Source organism: Castor canadensis, chromosome 10, assembly GCF_047511655.1.
Source record: "Castor canadensis chromosome 10, mCasCan1.hap1v2, whole genome shotgun sequence".
Lineage (NCBI taxonomy): Eukaryota > Metazoa > Chordata > Mammalia > Rodentia > Castoridae > Castor > Castor canadensis.
The window spans coordinates 113,505,594-113,520,309 of record NC_133395.1 but is presented as its reverse complement, the minus strand read 5'-3'; the positions used below and the strand labels follow the sequence as shown (position 1 = coordinate 113,520,309).

The 14,716-nt window shown below is 41.8% G+C and overlaps 1 protein-coding gene across 4 annotated transcripts in view; it reads right to left on the bottom strand.

Annotated features, from left to right (window-relative positions):
- Positions 1-14,716, bottom strand: part of Cacna2d3 (calcium voltage-gated channel auxiliary subunit alpha2delta 3) — a 903,262-nt gene that overhangs the window by 382,408 nt on the left and 506,138 nt on the right. The gene's annotated exons all lie outside the window — the stretch shown is intronic.

Below are 14,716 nucleotides of genomic sequence, written 5' to 3'. Positions count from 1 at the left end.
GATGGACTTCATATACCTATATGAAACAGAACTAAGAAACCTCTTAAAAGTCCTTTAAGTGGGGAATAAATTTTTATTGGAATATATCCCAATAAAAATTTACTTAAAAAACTGAGAAAAAGATAAAATTTACTGAACAAAGAAATGTTTAGGCAGTAATTACACTTGATCATCTACTTTTTATTTTTCTCTTTTCCCTCCTATGGGATTGGAATTCCAGGATTAATCTTATATATCCCTCTTTCCCCATTAAATTCCCTTTCACTTCTTGAATTCAATTCATAGACTCTCTTCTTGTCACTTTTCTACATGGACAGAAAACTTGAAATCTTAGAGTACAAGACACATCATCTGCCATGGCCAGACTTCTTCCATGAAAACCTCCAGCTAAATTAGAAAGGTCGATCTGAAAGAGATTGCCCTACGATTCTCTCAGGTCCTGCCCAGGATGAAAGGCTCTAGAACTTTCTTCAAAGTCCTCAGATTCAGATCCTTTTTTGTGGGGAGGGATGTTTGAAACAGAATCTTGCTATGTAACTCAGGCTGGTTTTGAACTTGCAGTCCTCTTGCCTCAATATCCCAAGTGCTAAGATTACATGCATGCACCACTACATCCATCTCCAGTACCTTATAGTCAAGAGAAATCTTCAAAACTATGATCCATCTACAGCTACCTCCATTCTTATGCCTTGTTGTTGTTGTGTGGTATTGAGGTCTGAACTCAGGGCTTTGTGCTTGCTAGGCAGGTGCTCAACTACTTGAGCTATGCCCTTAGCCCCACCTTTTTTTTTTCTTTAAATAACATTTTTTTGTTCTGTGAACTTTTCACCTCTTGCTTTAATTCTCTTTCTGTTCACAAGTTTACTCTTCAAGACTTTAAAGGCAACTCAATTTTCCCGTCCAAATACTGTGGCCCTTCTCCCTTTGTCTCTGATGAACATCTATTTTTAAGACCAAAATTCCTCCCAACTCCTCCTCCTCCTCTTCCTCCAATTTGGATTCATCAATCAAACTCTACTCCTATGGTCACTACAACATGATTCCAATATTATCTTTGGTTCAGAGACTGAACTTTGCCCCCACTCAAATAATTAATAGGCTGAGGCTAAAATAGTAATATTTCATAATAATAAAGTACAATTTATAGCATATTCCTTGAACAAGAGAGTAAAAGAGAATATTCTTTGACCTCAAAAGACAACTGCTCAAACTTCATGACTTTAACTGTTTCAAATTATAACTGAATTTTATCTACTCACTTTATACTAACCTTAATTAACAAACTACGTTTATTTTTTCCAGGCTAGCCTCTTATTTCAGCCTCCAGAGTAGCTGATTTTACAGATGTGCATCACCATGCTGGGTTAACACATTGTTTGTAAAGGTATGTTAAACCCCAAAGTTTTTCTAAAGATAATTTCTATTGGTCTTGAAATGGAGGCCAAGTGTTTTTATTGAAGAGTGCCATTTGTAAACTCAGGTGATGAGAGCCAGTTCTTTCCTTATTTCAAATTCCAATTCAGTTTTGTCTTAGGTAATGAAAAAAAAGAAAACTTGGGATATAGCATATATGCTCAGGTCTACCTACCTTTGATTTGTATTTTTACCCCTCCTGTAGAACTACCAAATTAAGTCTTCCTTATATAAAATAAATCATCTGATAAGTGGCATGGTACCAAGTATTGTCAGTGTTTCCCATTTAAGAACACCTAGTATTACCATGGTGAAAGTTTAGCATGTAAAGTTATATATTTGAAGGTAGAAGGAAGGAAGGAAGGGAAAGAGGGAAGAAGGAGAGAAGGAAGGAAGGGAGGGAGGAAGGAAGACAAGGAAAGTGGGAAAGGGTTGTGAAGTAAGTCAGATATGTTTTGTTCCTAGGACAACATCTATTTATTTAAGTGTGGGACTGTGCTCAAGGGCACTTATAGATCAACTCCTTTCTAATTCTTAAATACCACACATCATTTGAGTTTAAAAAGTGGGGGGAAATGCTCTAACTAATTACCAACTCCCTAAATTTGCTGAACCAGAACTAAAGAAATATGGATGTCTAACTCCCTACCTAGGGACAAAAAAATTGCTTTACCTCCATCATTTCAGGGATCAAAGTTAAATGTAAGGAAGATGGCCTCAAAACAGCGTTCACCAATCTATCTTTCCTCTACCTCCAAGGGCAATTCTAATTGAGGTATTTTTAGGTTTAATTAATCCCCTCTCCTCACTCTTTGGCAGGCAACTGGAAGTGCTCCTCTGACCCTTCTTGGCTTACAATGTCGGAAGTGCTTCCTCCTTGGGGAAAGCAGGTTGGCTCTCTGCTCACTGGGATTCCTGCGAGCCCATGGAAAAGGCAGTCCTGATAACCTATATCACCAGAAGTAGCAGAAGGGAGTTTTTCCACATTCCACCCATCTGGATCTTCTATGGGAACACTTCTATCCTGCAAACAGACCAGAACTTAGTGCCCTGCAGACACACCCATGCCCAACAACCCATAATATATTCCCTTAGTAACCAACAGTGACCATACATGGTCAGGATCCATCAGGCAACTATCAAGACTCAGGTACTGTGCTGAGTGTTAGGAGAGATGTCCAATGCAAACGCAAGCTGTCAAAGAAACAAAGCATCCGCATTACACATCCCCATTTGCCATCCCTTTGGATCAGCTCTATAATATGCAAAGAGGAGGGTTTCTTCAACAGATAGAGTTTGCAGTTTTACTTCCAATGTTCAGAGATCCATGGAGCTGCTAAGGAAAGGAGAGGAAAGGAACTAATGTTTATTGAGTACCTTCTACAAGTCAAGCGTTGTAAGGTCTTTCACTTGTGTTAATGCACAATTCCCAGAGCCACTTGTGTGGCCAATGATAGTAAACATAAGGAACTGCAGGCTCAGGGAAGTAATGGATGATCAGCTGATGTTCACAACTAGGACTGAAACCCAGCACTTCCAGATTTATGTTCCAGATAAGTCACCTCTACAGAATATCAATAGGGTTCTAAGGAAGAGGTAAAAATGATCCGAAGTCTAGGCTATAACCTTGGGAGTAGGTGGCTGAAGTTTCCATAACTGGGAGAAAAGATGTTAAGGAAGCCAGAGGCTAGGTTTGGGAAATGCAGAGGTAAATTAAGCTGCATAGGTATGCTGCAAGAGGACTCAGAGACTTTGTCACTCGCCAGAGTGGTACCCTAGAGTCAGTATCTCCCAAACTTGATTGTTGAAACTTTTTACTCATAGTTTATCTCAAGCAGGATTTAGAACAGCATAGCTCCAGGAGCCATGGTTGGGCTGCCTTGTGAGTGGTGCCAAGGAAGGTGCAACATGATAAGCTTGATCCCCAGGGTCTCCTGCCTCTGCCTCAGCACTGTACTGAGCAGAATTTAACAAGACTTTCATACATGCCCCCTGCCTAAGATAAGAACTTGGAGAACAGTCAGTAAAGAAGACTGACCACCCCATCAGGGGCCATGAGAGCCTTTCCTCACTGTTCTCCCCCATCACCAAGAAAGGCCCAGGTCCCAGGTCTGTGCTCATCACCCAAATCCTCAACCACACATTTCCTTTGCCCCTTCTCCTAGCCAAGTCCACCTCTCTTGGTTGCCCCAAAGCCCTTGTCTATGCCTTCTACAACTACCAGTCCAGATTAGCAAAATCCATCTTGTTCTCAATCTCTTCTTTTAACATTATTTCCACCTTAATACTCCATCTGGCTGTTCAAATCTGGCTGTCCCTGAAAAACTCTGCCTCCTTCTGACAGTTCTGTATCTCCCACCTTCTGCAGACCATGGAGCCTGATCCATGGGTGACTTTCTGGCTACCTACTAGCAAACCTAAAACTGTCTCCTTCCTCATGAAAAAGCCCATATCATATGAGTCACTTTTTGTCAGGCTAGACCACCCATATGTCCTCTTGCTACCATATCCTGACCTCCTGATCACTCACTGGGTTCACTATTTTCTCTCCATTATCTTCCTGTTGACATTCTTGGTGACAATAACATCCTGGTCTCTCAACTCCTTAACAATGGTGGTATCCTCTGCCCACTTCAACCACCTATTCCTATGGTTGTACCCTAAACTTTGGTACTGGGTGCCCTCCAAATCTTGACTTTTCCGATCTCAACTATCAGACCACCATTCACTTCCCTCCATTAAGTCCTCAAAATAGTTGATATGCCACAGTTGATCTAATCCTCCCTTCTTTGCCTGCCCTAGATTCTAAGGCTCCATTCCCTTTGAATCCACTCTCAATTTTACCTACTCCCTTCTATCTAGTTTGAGTCCCACCCCTAAATAATACTTCCTCTCTATCTCTACCCAAGGAGCTCAGTATGGCTGAAGAAAAACACACAACTTTGTTGGCTGTCCCATTTTAATTTTATGACTAAAAATCTCAAGCTTTTCCCATTGCTCTTCCAGGGCAACAATTACATCTATTTCTTTTCTCAAGCCTCCACGCCCCTTTCCCTTCTCACTTATAACCTTCAAGATTTCCTTCTCTCTTTTAATTTATACACTGATGAAAAGAAATGAATGAACTGAATAAATGAGGCCAGTACTCTATGGGACCCCTCTGGATAAAGAATGCTCCTTTGTCGTTCATTAAATGACCATATCCATGTTACAAGCATGTTTTGAGCTTTTGAGGACTGAAAGAGACCAGTTCCCAAAGTTATTATAGAATGTTATTCCTACCAAAAAGAAAACAGTTTTGATAATCTTCAGGGGTGACAGCTGACAAGTATTATGCAAAATGAAAGTCGTCTATTAATCACAAGTGCACAACCAACACAGACTTTCAGAATTCCACTGCCATCCTGACTGCTTCCCTTGCTCTTCCTCACCTGCTACAGAAGCCATTGATGCTGGCATAGCATATGCAAAGGCAAAAAAGATTCTTTTCTGTCTCTCATGCAGCTCTGGCAGATGAAGAGGCAGCTGGAATCTAAGGTGGGGGGGAGACATGGAAGTCTCTTTTGCCTATCCAGGTCCTCCCTACAGACTAGTTCAGACTAAGGTCAAATTCTTTTACTCAAAGAATAAACCATCAAAATGATTTGCCATTGAAGCTGGAGCTCTGAATAAACAGTTTATTACAAATGTTAAGGATTAGTATCTTAGCAAATATTATCTTTGATAGATTTCAGAGTTCTCCAAACAAAGAAGAATCATCATTTAAATGCGACCTTTAAGAAGTTTCATTTTCAATAAAATACGAAAAGTTCATGGTAGAGAGTGGCATTCATTAAATTATCTAAGTTTTCAAGACTCATACATTTTGAGAATTTGGAGAGAACAATGGACCTTGGGAATTATCTAATTTCTCAGAATCTACTCTGCAACACTACTTGAAAGTTGCTACTTGAAAAGAAATGATCAGGTAAAAGTTTGAGAAGAATGATGTATTCCCTTCTCAGAATTTTCAAGTGCATTAAAGGTGTTCAGAAATCCTACAATAAAGAAAGCTTCCTTAACTTGTTATGTCACACACAGCATTTTCAAACCTACCCAAATAATCTCTTCTACCTCCTCCCCTAAAATTTCCTACAATTAAGCTAAAGACTTCCAAAAAATTGGATCTGCCCAACTTTCCCATTTCATGGATTTTAAAAAAAAAAAAGATTCAAAGTCAGGTGGATTTATCTTAGATTACACAGCTATGCAGGACAGAAGGGAAACACTAAAGAGATGGCTGGCATGTGTGCATGCCTTTGCCCTTGGGGGTCTCCCCTAATTAATTCCAGTCCTCTCTGACTGAGCCCAAGTGTAGTCTGAGTCTTGCTCACCACAGTCATTCCATCAATAGAAGTTGGCGGGGAGATTAGTAAACTAGCTTCTAAGTCTTTGGACTTTGGGTTTCCAAAGTAACAATATTATCATTGTCATTATCACAGCTGTCATCTATTGGATATACAGACTTTGTGCAAATCACCAAGTTGTGGGCTTCCATGCATTCTGTTTTAATCCCTGCAGCACATGATCATTCTACACAGATAGCTTGATAAATCTTGCCCAAGGTTCATTCAGTCTGAAAGTAGTTTAGGTGACATGCTGGCAAAGCCGAGCATGTTGTCCCCAGGAGACATCCTCAGTCCTGACCAACCCGTAAATGTAAGGATGAATTAAACAACCGACATGTTCAGGCCTGGGATAGCACATACTCTTTGCAACAAACCCATTTTCTTTTTAGCTTTTATTCTGGAAATTACCCATAAGATGAGGCCAGAGACTCTACAGCGCATTTTTTAAAGAAAAGAAATGAGTGTGTAAGAACAACATCTGAAGTTTACCCAGGGCCTCAGAGGAAGTAAAAGGCCTAAGTGGGGTTAGAACTTGCACGGTAGGTTTAGAACACACACTGGGGGGCCCTGAGCCAAGAGCCTTGAGTTATTTTCTCAGCTGGCCCTTTGCCCTGGGACACATGGCATCCCTGCTTCTCTCTAGACTCTCCTCCCAAGGACTGCAAAGTGGCCAGCCTGATTAAGAAACTCCAACCAATAAAAGCACTGCTGGCTCCAAGAGCAAAGGTGCTAATTACCTGCTATGGCTCAGCCAGTTTCAAATGGAAACCTTAAAAAAGCAGCCATGTGTATTCAACATCCTGTACCAAATGAGGTCTCCTGACACTCAAATGCTCTGCCAGAGCCTAGAGCAAAAGTCCTCAGCAGGGCAGGTGCCTCATTTGGTTGTGGGATCCCAATAACACAGGACAGTGCGAGAACTTTCAATTTACTTGGAAAATCCCTTTGAAGGGTAGACTCATTTTTCCCTTGGCAGAGCACAATCATCTCAGTGAACACGTTACTGTACCTTGGCGACCCCATCAAGTCTCACTGACTTTCCCATTACTGCTAGGGCAGTCAGGGCAGACCCACTTGTGGTCAGTTACTAACTCCACCAGGATTTTACTTTCTCCCTGAGTCTTGGGATGCTGGGTCTTGGCATCTCACAATTTGCAAGCAGCACTGGCTTTGGGTCTCTATCTCTAGGACTGCTTTAAACAGGAAGTGACTACTCTGCCCCTTCCTCTACAGAGTGTTGCCTAAGTCTGTTGTGGGAAAGCCTAAAGATTCCCCACACCTTCCTGTATTTTCTTGCAGTCCATGAACCTTACCTGGCCATCTGCTGGGGGAAAACAACTGGAAGGGAAGGTGTTATAGAAATAGAAGAGTAGCTGAGGGGTGATGGAGAAGCTCTGTTCTCCTTGTCACTTCTGATAAATCATGAACTCCCTCACTTGCTCTCTCCTCTGACTTCCCAACAGCAAAATGATTATGGAGGAGGCACCAGTCAAGCCTTTACAGAATAGAAAAAGGTTCAGCTGTATACACGCCACTCTCCAAGAGCTCCCCAGAGCCTCTCTATGCACACAAAGAGCAGCCCAGGAGCCTCCAAAGCTCCCACATAGCCCTGCCAAGGGCAAGAGCACAGACCAGCCAGCCTGGAAAAGGAGAAAAATGTAAGACAGCTTGACTTAACTAATTGTAAAGTTCTCTCCAATCAAACAAGACCTCCAGCTACTACATACAAAGGAAATGATCAATATTTATGATTTCCAAAACAGGAGATGTGTCCTTTTGTGAAAATGCATAAAACATCAAAAATGAATTCCTACCTTCTCTCTAGGTGCTCTTTTTTAATATGATTTATGTCCCTCCTCCTCCCACCTGTATTTGTCACAACTTGCAAACCTCCACTACAGATAAGGTGATTTCCTAGCCAAAATAAAACATTTTTGTCCATCATCACATCATTAATAATTTCCTGGTACACTTGGTTTTCATCACACTTCTCTTTGCCCTGGAGAGGGAAGACAGGGAGAGAGAGTAATCTGGATGGATGGGACAGAATTGTCCTCACGCTGCTAGGCCGCCATTCCTAGTTAGCCCAAGTGCACCTCATCAGGCAATGGAAAGTAGTATAAAATCAGAGTGAAGAGGTCCACATAGCAGGCCAAGGTGTGTGTCTGATGCACTGCTTGCAAGACAGCAAACAGGTCCGAAAATTAAATGTGAAAATCAGGAAAGACTGTGGTCCATCACAGGAATGGAGAACAGGCCCATGACAGTCCTGCTAATGTCTATAATCACAGTGATAAAGACTCCTAAATGGCTTCATTCCACCTTGTCACTCACAGCCCTAGCAGCCGCCTCTAACTCCTACTACCTACAGTGACCTTTGTGATGCTTGAGAAAACAGCTTCCTGCTGTGAGTTCTCTTACAGAGCAGCCAGATGGGCGGTTTTGCTCCATTATTTGCGCCTGTAAAGGGAAAATGCCAACAGAAAGATTCATTATGATCCATCCCATCTCTGCAAAGCTTCCCTGATTTATTAGGGCATAAACTGCTGTATGGGCTGTAATGAGACATAAATGTTCTGGAAGGCCTATGACCTCCAGGAGGAAACGCCTTGCCATCACACTTCTATGCACCTAATTTATTAACAGTTTATGTAGCACAGCCTGGAAAATCCTGCCAACCTCACAATCTGTGACAGTCACCTTTAGGGTGGGCAGAGAAGAATGGGGAAATGTGTCCAACCTAGACAAGTGACAGAAAACTTATGGGCATACTGCATAAAACTGCGAAGACTTGCAATTTCCCTGCACACTCCACAGCAGACATCTGGCCATGCTCTATGGGGAGAGGAGTAAGGCTTCCCTAGTGGTGGGAAGGGCAGATCCAACTGGACATTTTGCTGCTTCAGTGTTTTCTTGGCCCTGAGTGAGTAGAGAAGAGAGTGTTCATATTTATTCCAGAAGAGCCCCAGTCACTGTCTTAACTCCCGCCATTATTTGAAGGATATTTTCTCCTATCTGGTGGTTGTCCCAGCTCATTACAACACTCTGCAACACAATTGACATTTTTGCTCTCTAAACATTACCTTTTTGGTTCTAAATACAGAACAAAAATAAAGAGCAGACTGTTTCATATGTATACTTCCTATAGTTTATGACCATTTCTTTTTCTTAGATCATAAAATGCATGTCTCTTTAATTACATTGGTTGCATTTGCCAAACTTCATGAAAAGAATGAGGTTAAGTAGTGAGCCACTAGGAAAACATAACATCCCAACTTCTTATTAGGTATTAGCCACTTTCCACTTCTTGCATTAATAAAAAGAGATCACCTTTATCACCAAAACATTCACTTCCGCCATGCTTCTTATGCATATACCGTGTGTTGGAGATCTAGCAGGAATAGACATGTCCACAAACTAGGACCAGCTACATGATTTGCAAAGCCCAGTGCAAAATGGAATTGTGAAAAGTATTAAGGATTTCAAGATGAAAGGAGCAGAGCATTATGCCATGCACAGGTCCTTTCTGAGAGTGCAGCCCTATGTGGCTGCATGGTTACATGGGGCATGCCCACAACTGCTGGTCCTGATTCCATCTACCCTGTGGAGCCTATAGTTAAATGAAGGAAACACTCTGTAAGATATCACCATTAATGAGTATTAAAAAAACAGACGTAAATGCTCAGAAGGAAAGGAATATTATCCATGTGAAAACATGACAAAGGAATACGACCTAGGCTGGAACGCAGAAGTAGGGAATAAACCCCTTTGAAACCTGAAAGGTGTCTGCATGCTCTGGAAGAAATGGAGTGATTCATGCATATATCCTCCTGGGGAGGGAGCCTGTGCCTTGGAGCAGAAACAGCTCAGGTTTGTTTGAGGTAAAGCCTGAAAGATTCTATGCTACACTTCTGCAGAGCCTTATAGGGCACCTGGGGCCTCCAGTCTTGAAGCAATGTCTGCAGTAAGCACACAATTGAGTGGTTTACTATCAGTTATGTTACTGAGGAAAAATATAGATAATGCCCCATGGGCCTGCAAGATGTCTGATGGGAGACTGGAAGGGCATATAAAGACTTAGCATCTCTGTCTTCCCCTTTGCTGCTTAACCTTTGGATCAAATCTTCTTGGGTCAGTGGGCATGCTGATAGTCCACTGGAGCTGGTCTTCTACCCTTTGCTCTTTCAGCAGCCGTAGTAGCTTAAGCACCAGGAGTCCTAGAGTGGCTATCCCACCTCATGCTCTTAAGCACCTGACATCCTTCAAGCAAGATGATGACCACAATTAGCCACTCAGCAAACCAAAAACTTACTCTCCCTTAAGCTGAGAGCCTGGTCTTCTCTTTGGTCCATGGTGGCTCCCTTCTGCTGGTGAGCCAAAGCATGTGTTAAAGCCTTCCCCATGCATTTGGTTCAGGCTCATTTCTGCTGCTTCAGTACCAAAAGACCCCAACTCTCCAGTAACAGTCCTATAGGTCTCCCGGTGTCCTTGGTCTCAGGGAATGCCACTACAGCTACCCCTGCAGGCTGGTGAAGATACTGACATTTGTAACAGCAGGAGGAGCAGAGTGAATTTGTTCTTACTTTAAAAGACTAAGGACTCCCCTTGCTGCAAAGCAAATACCAACAGTGAGCTCAGAGTGCAGTTCTACACCTGAGCAATAAGCCCCGTGTCAACAGTGCTTGAGATACTATCACTGTAATTAACACAGCAAAAGGCCAAGGGTGCCATCTAGCACAAGGATGGGACAGGCCTTACCCACATGCTAACTGTGCTGTTCTTGGTCCTCAGAACATTGGATCCATGTCCTAGCAGCACTCCTCGTGGCAGATCCTGGCTTCCTGGACTCGGCCAGGGGATTTGCACTTGATGAAATGTTACTGGGCAAACAAAGAATGAGGGCTAGGATCTTTTCCCTCTTAGTCACAGGATAAGGACTCAGTATGGGAAAAAGAAAAGGATTCAAGGAATTCTATGTGTGATCGGCATAGTTCTTTTTATTATGCCTAACTTACTACTAATATTTAAGGCATTATCTCCTGTGTTAAGAGGATTTGACTTTTCAAATCTTGTTTCCCGAGGCCTCCTGCTAATAATTGCTTTTAAAATAGTTTTCTATAAATACAGAAAAGTTAAAATAAGTAAGCTCTCTGAGATTTCTCTTCAAGCCAAATACACTTTTTTGGCTGTCTCAAGTTGACACAAAAATCAAATTTAAAAGTGTCTACTTTAATTCTTTTAATATATGGTCCAAATATTTATCACTTTTCAGCAAACTAAACTACATCTCTCCTTTAACTCAGCAGAAAGTGGTCCATATGATGACAGCTAATGCATCAACTTTCAGGATTCAATACCCTGGAGTGAGTGATGGGAGGGAGGCATCTGCAAAAGAGCAGAACTAAAATGAAAACATGTTCATCTAACCATAGCAAGCAGATGTGTTCATTGCAAGTGGCACTGATCTCCCTTACTGCCTCCTTCCAGCCTCTACTTTGGATGATGGTTACTGATTTTGCATCTAGCACAAAACAAAACTGACCTGCAAATTTTATATTTTAGCCTTAAAAAACAATTCATATTTTTCACTTTAAATTCTGAGGTTCAAGGATCTCAACTTTATGTTGGAAAAAAATAGCTCAAGGAAGGGTCTTTTTTATGTGTCTTATGAATGGATCTGCTCACTGGCTTTTTGAAGAAATGTCCATACAGCAATTATCCTGTGCCAGCCATACAGTCTCATATGAGGAGACCTGATTTAGGGATTAAAGCTTAGCAGAAACAGCTAAGAACATGAGTGAATGAACCCTTTGCTCAATAGAGTTTATGAACAGCTCTTTTGATAGAAGGAAAATCCACTATTAGAGTCAGTTCTCACTGCCTACAGACATTCCACTGGATTTCAGCCACCAACTGCTTGGACCAGTTCTTGTAAAGATTCTGCTGAATCCAATACTTGGTCAGACATAAGGTGTTTAATGGCACCAAGTATTTGTGACCCTATTGCAAGTCCAGGCTCTCTTCACTCTACCAGGTAATCCTCTAGGCATCCAAATTATTTGGCACAAAATAAGACTGACCTTTTACTTTTAGGAAAACTTGTTTTAACATCTTATCAGGTCTTTCTGTATCTATTCCAAGGGACAAATTTGGACCAAAGGTGTCTTCATAGCAAAAATACCTTTAGTGCCTGCAGCCATTGGAAGAGATTACATCAGGGAGGAAAACAAGCAAGCACCCCTGACTTTCTCTACTACTGTGTCAGCAATGTGCAGAGAGCTCTCCTCCTCACACAGAGCATCTACTTTGATAGACATAGAAACTGAGGCAGCAACACTCCATAAATGCCACTCTGAATGGTTTCTTCTTGGCTTAGGTTTCCTTCACTAATATATTATGGAACAATCAACTTCTAAAAGAAATGCAAGCACAGTTTTTTTCTAACTTTGTATGTACCAGGGACTTATTTACAAAGAAAATATTTTATTTTCTATTTTATACTATTGGAATATAAGGCTCTCTCTTACTTGGTTTTTCTCAAAAGCATTTCTTCTTTTTTCCTTGAAGTCAACTTTCCCTGTGTCTTTGTTGTTACCTTACAAAGATGTCTATTGAGAAATTAAAAGATTCTTGAGTTTCCCTTTTCCAAATTAATGAATTATTAGGAGAAAAAAGAAACACCTTCTTTTCCCTCATTTTATCTAGCAACAGAATATAGAATAATGTAATCCGAAGGTAGATTTTTGAGTCAGATCTCTTCCATCTATATTCTTCCCTGACTAAATATTTGTCCACCATTCAAATATCTATCCTCCTTCCCTCAGACAGTCCACTCACTGACCCATGCACCCATCCATGCACCACCCACCAATCTATTCAACTCTTCCTAAGTACTAATGTTACAGTTTATGAAATTCGGGGTCAAAGAACTCATTCCCCTTGGCTTGTCATTATTCTCTGTCTATCTCTGGCAGTTTTTGAGGTATTATAAGTCTTACTAATACATTTAGTAGGGGAAAATATTTACATTTGGGGATTAATATAGCTGCTTTACACTTGGCCATTTATGCAGTATCTGAAGCTAAGGAAAACTGAATTTCTTAGAGCGAAGAAAAAAGAAGTATGTCATAAAATAACTCTGTATTTCATTTCCAAGTTCTGTGGCTGAAAATAAAGCTTTGCTCCGTGAGCTAGAAGGCAAGCCCTAAAGGACTGACTCGGAACTCCATGCTAAGCAACAGACGGAGTGCCAGAGAAATGAATGCATTTCATTACCTTGAGCTTATTCCATGGACATAATTAGAACTCCTTTGAGAAGTCAACTAATTATGTAATATCCAGCAAAGTATGTGAGGATTTCATTTTGGCATTAAGAGGAATCTATCAAGCTCCCTTTTAATTTATGATTCTGTGCTTGAAGGGGACCAAATAGGACAAGTCGTTTCCACGGCAATGGTTTCTGATTAGTACCACTAGCTCACATAAAGGTGGAGTATATATCTTCCCCTTGGGGCATCATTGGAGAAAAGGCAGCTTAGATCAGCCTGATATATTATTAGATGTCCCCATTGTCCTACAGAATCACAGCTGCAAGTATATTATTTCTGGCTGGAACAATGGTAACGCAAGGGACCAGCAGAGGCACCAAATGAACAACCTTTACTAGCTGGCTGTTTTCTTCTCCCTACATTGCCTGGAAGGAGCAGGGCCATCTGGTCCTAGCATCACAGGACACAGCTGAAGCCATAAGCATCCTGACCTACAGCTAGCGCCAGCACCTCCATCTCCAGTCACCAATTGCCCCAGGCTTTTCCCTCCTTACTGACCTTTCACAGTCTGAGAGCTTCCTCCACCTCTTTGGCCTCCAGGAGAAAGCACTAGTCTCTGGCTCCCACTCTGCCTTTTCCGTCTTCAGGGAGTCTCACATCCTATCACATTCCAAATGGCCAAAGACTTTCTCAAGTTTGAGTAAAACTTGTAAAAGACAAAACATACAGGAACAAAGGCATTTCTTTTCAACCCAAGAAAAATGAAAGATACAACCAGCTTCATATACAGGTAACCTATAAAACAAAACATAACTTCTCCCCACAAAACTCATCACTTCTGGATATACTAGCTTCAAATGATGGCTTAAAAACTCGCAGTGAAGAAGCTAGCAATCCAGTTGCTATGTGACTGCCAAGTGGTCAAAATATGGTTCAACAAATACTTGAAAATTTCAAGTGACAGACTATGTTGGAAGATGTAGATGTGGCTTTCTGAGGTCAGAAAGACAAGGTTGGGCCTTCAGGATATGAGGAAACCTCAGGAGAAGATGATGGTCAACCTGGGGCATCAGGTTTTACCACTAGCCATCCTAAGTTGAGAAGACTCTGTACCTTGGTTCATTTTCTGGCTATTCTGGCCCTCAGAAGCCTTCCCAAGGTAATGCTCCAGAAAGCTACCTTATAGGCCCGAAACTGGATGTCAGGATGGAACCTCTCTGCCATCTCAGATTCCATACAGCATAGCTGGAGTTAATGAAAGAGTTAATACAATTTTCCACTCTTCCATTTGCTTGGAGGGATGCTGATGAGCACAGTGCCAGCTTAAGACACCTTTAGGGAATGGAAACACCTAACTCCACACACATCAAGACCAGAACAGAAAGGAATGCTGGAGAGGAACCAAGGACAGGCTGACCATGACTGCCCATCAACCGCAGGAAAGCAAAACAAACCCAAGGAAGAGAAGAGGATGGCAGTGAGGCAGCCATCTTCCTAGCTGTGCATAGAAGGCCCCATTGCTCACATATCTATATCCTGTCCTTGGGGGCACTGGTTCAGGGCTGGTGTACACATGGTGAGGAAGGGGCTCAGCCTCCATCCCTTATGCACCTCACAGATGTGTCAGCTGGTATGAGTTATCTGGCA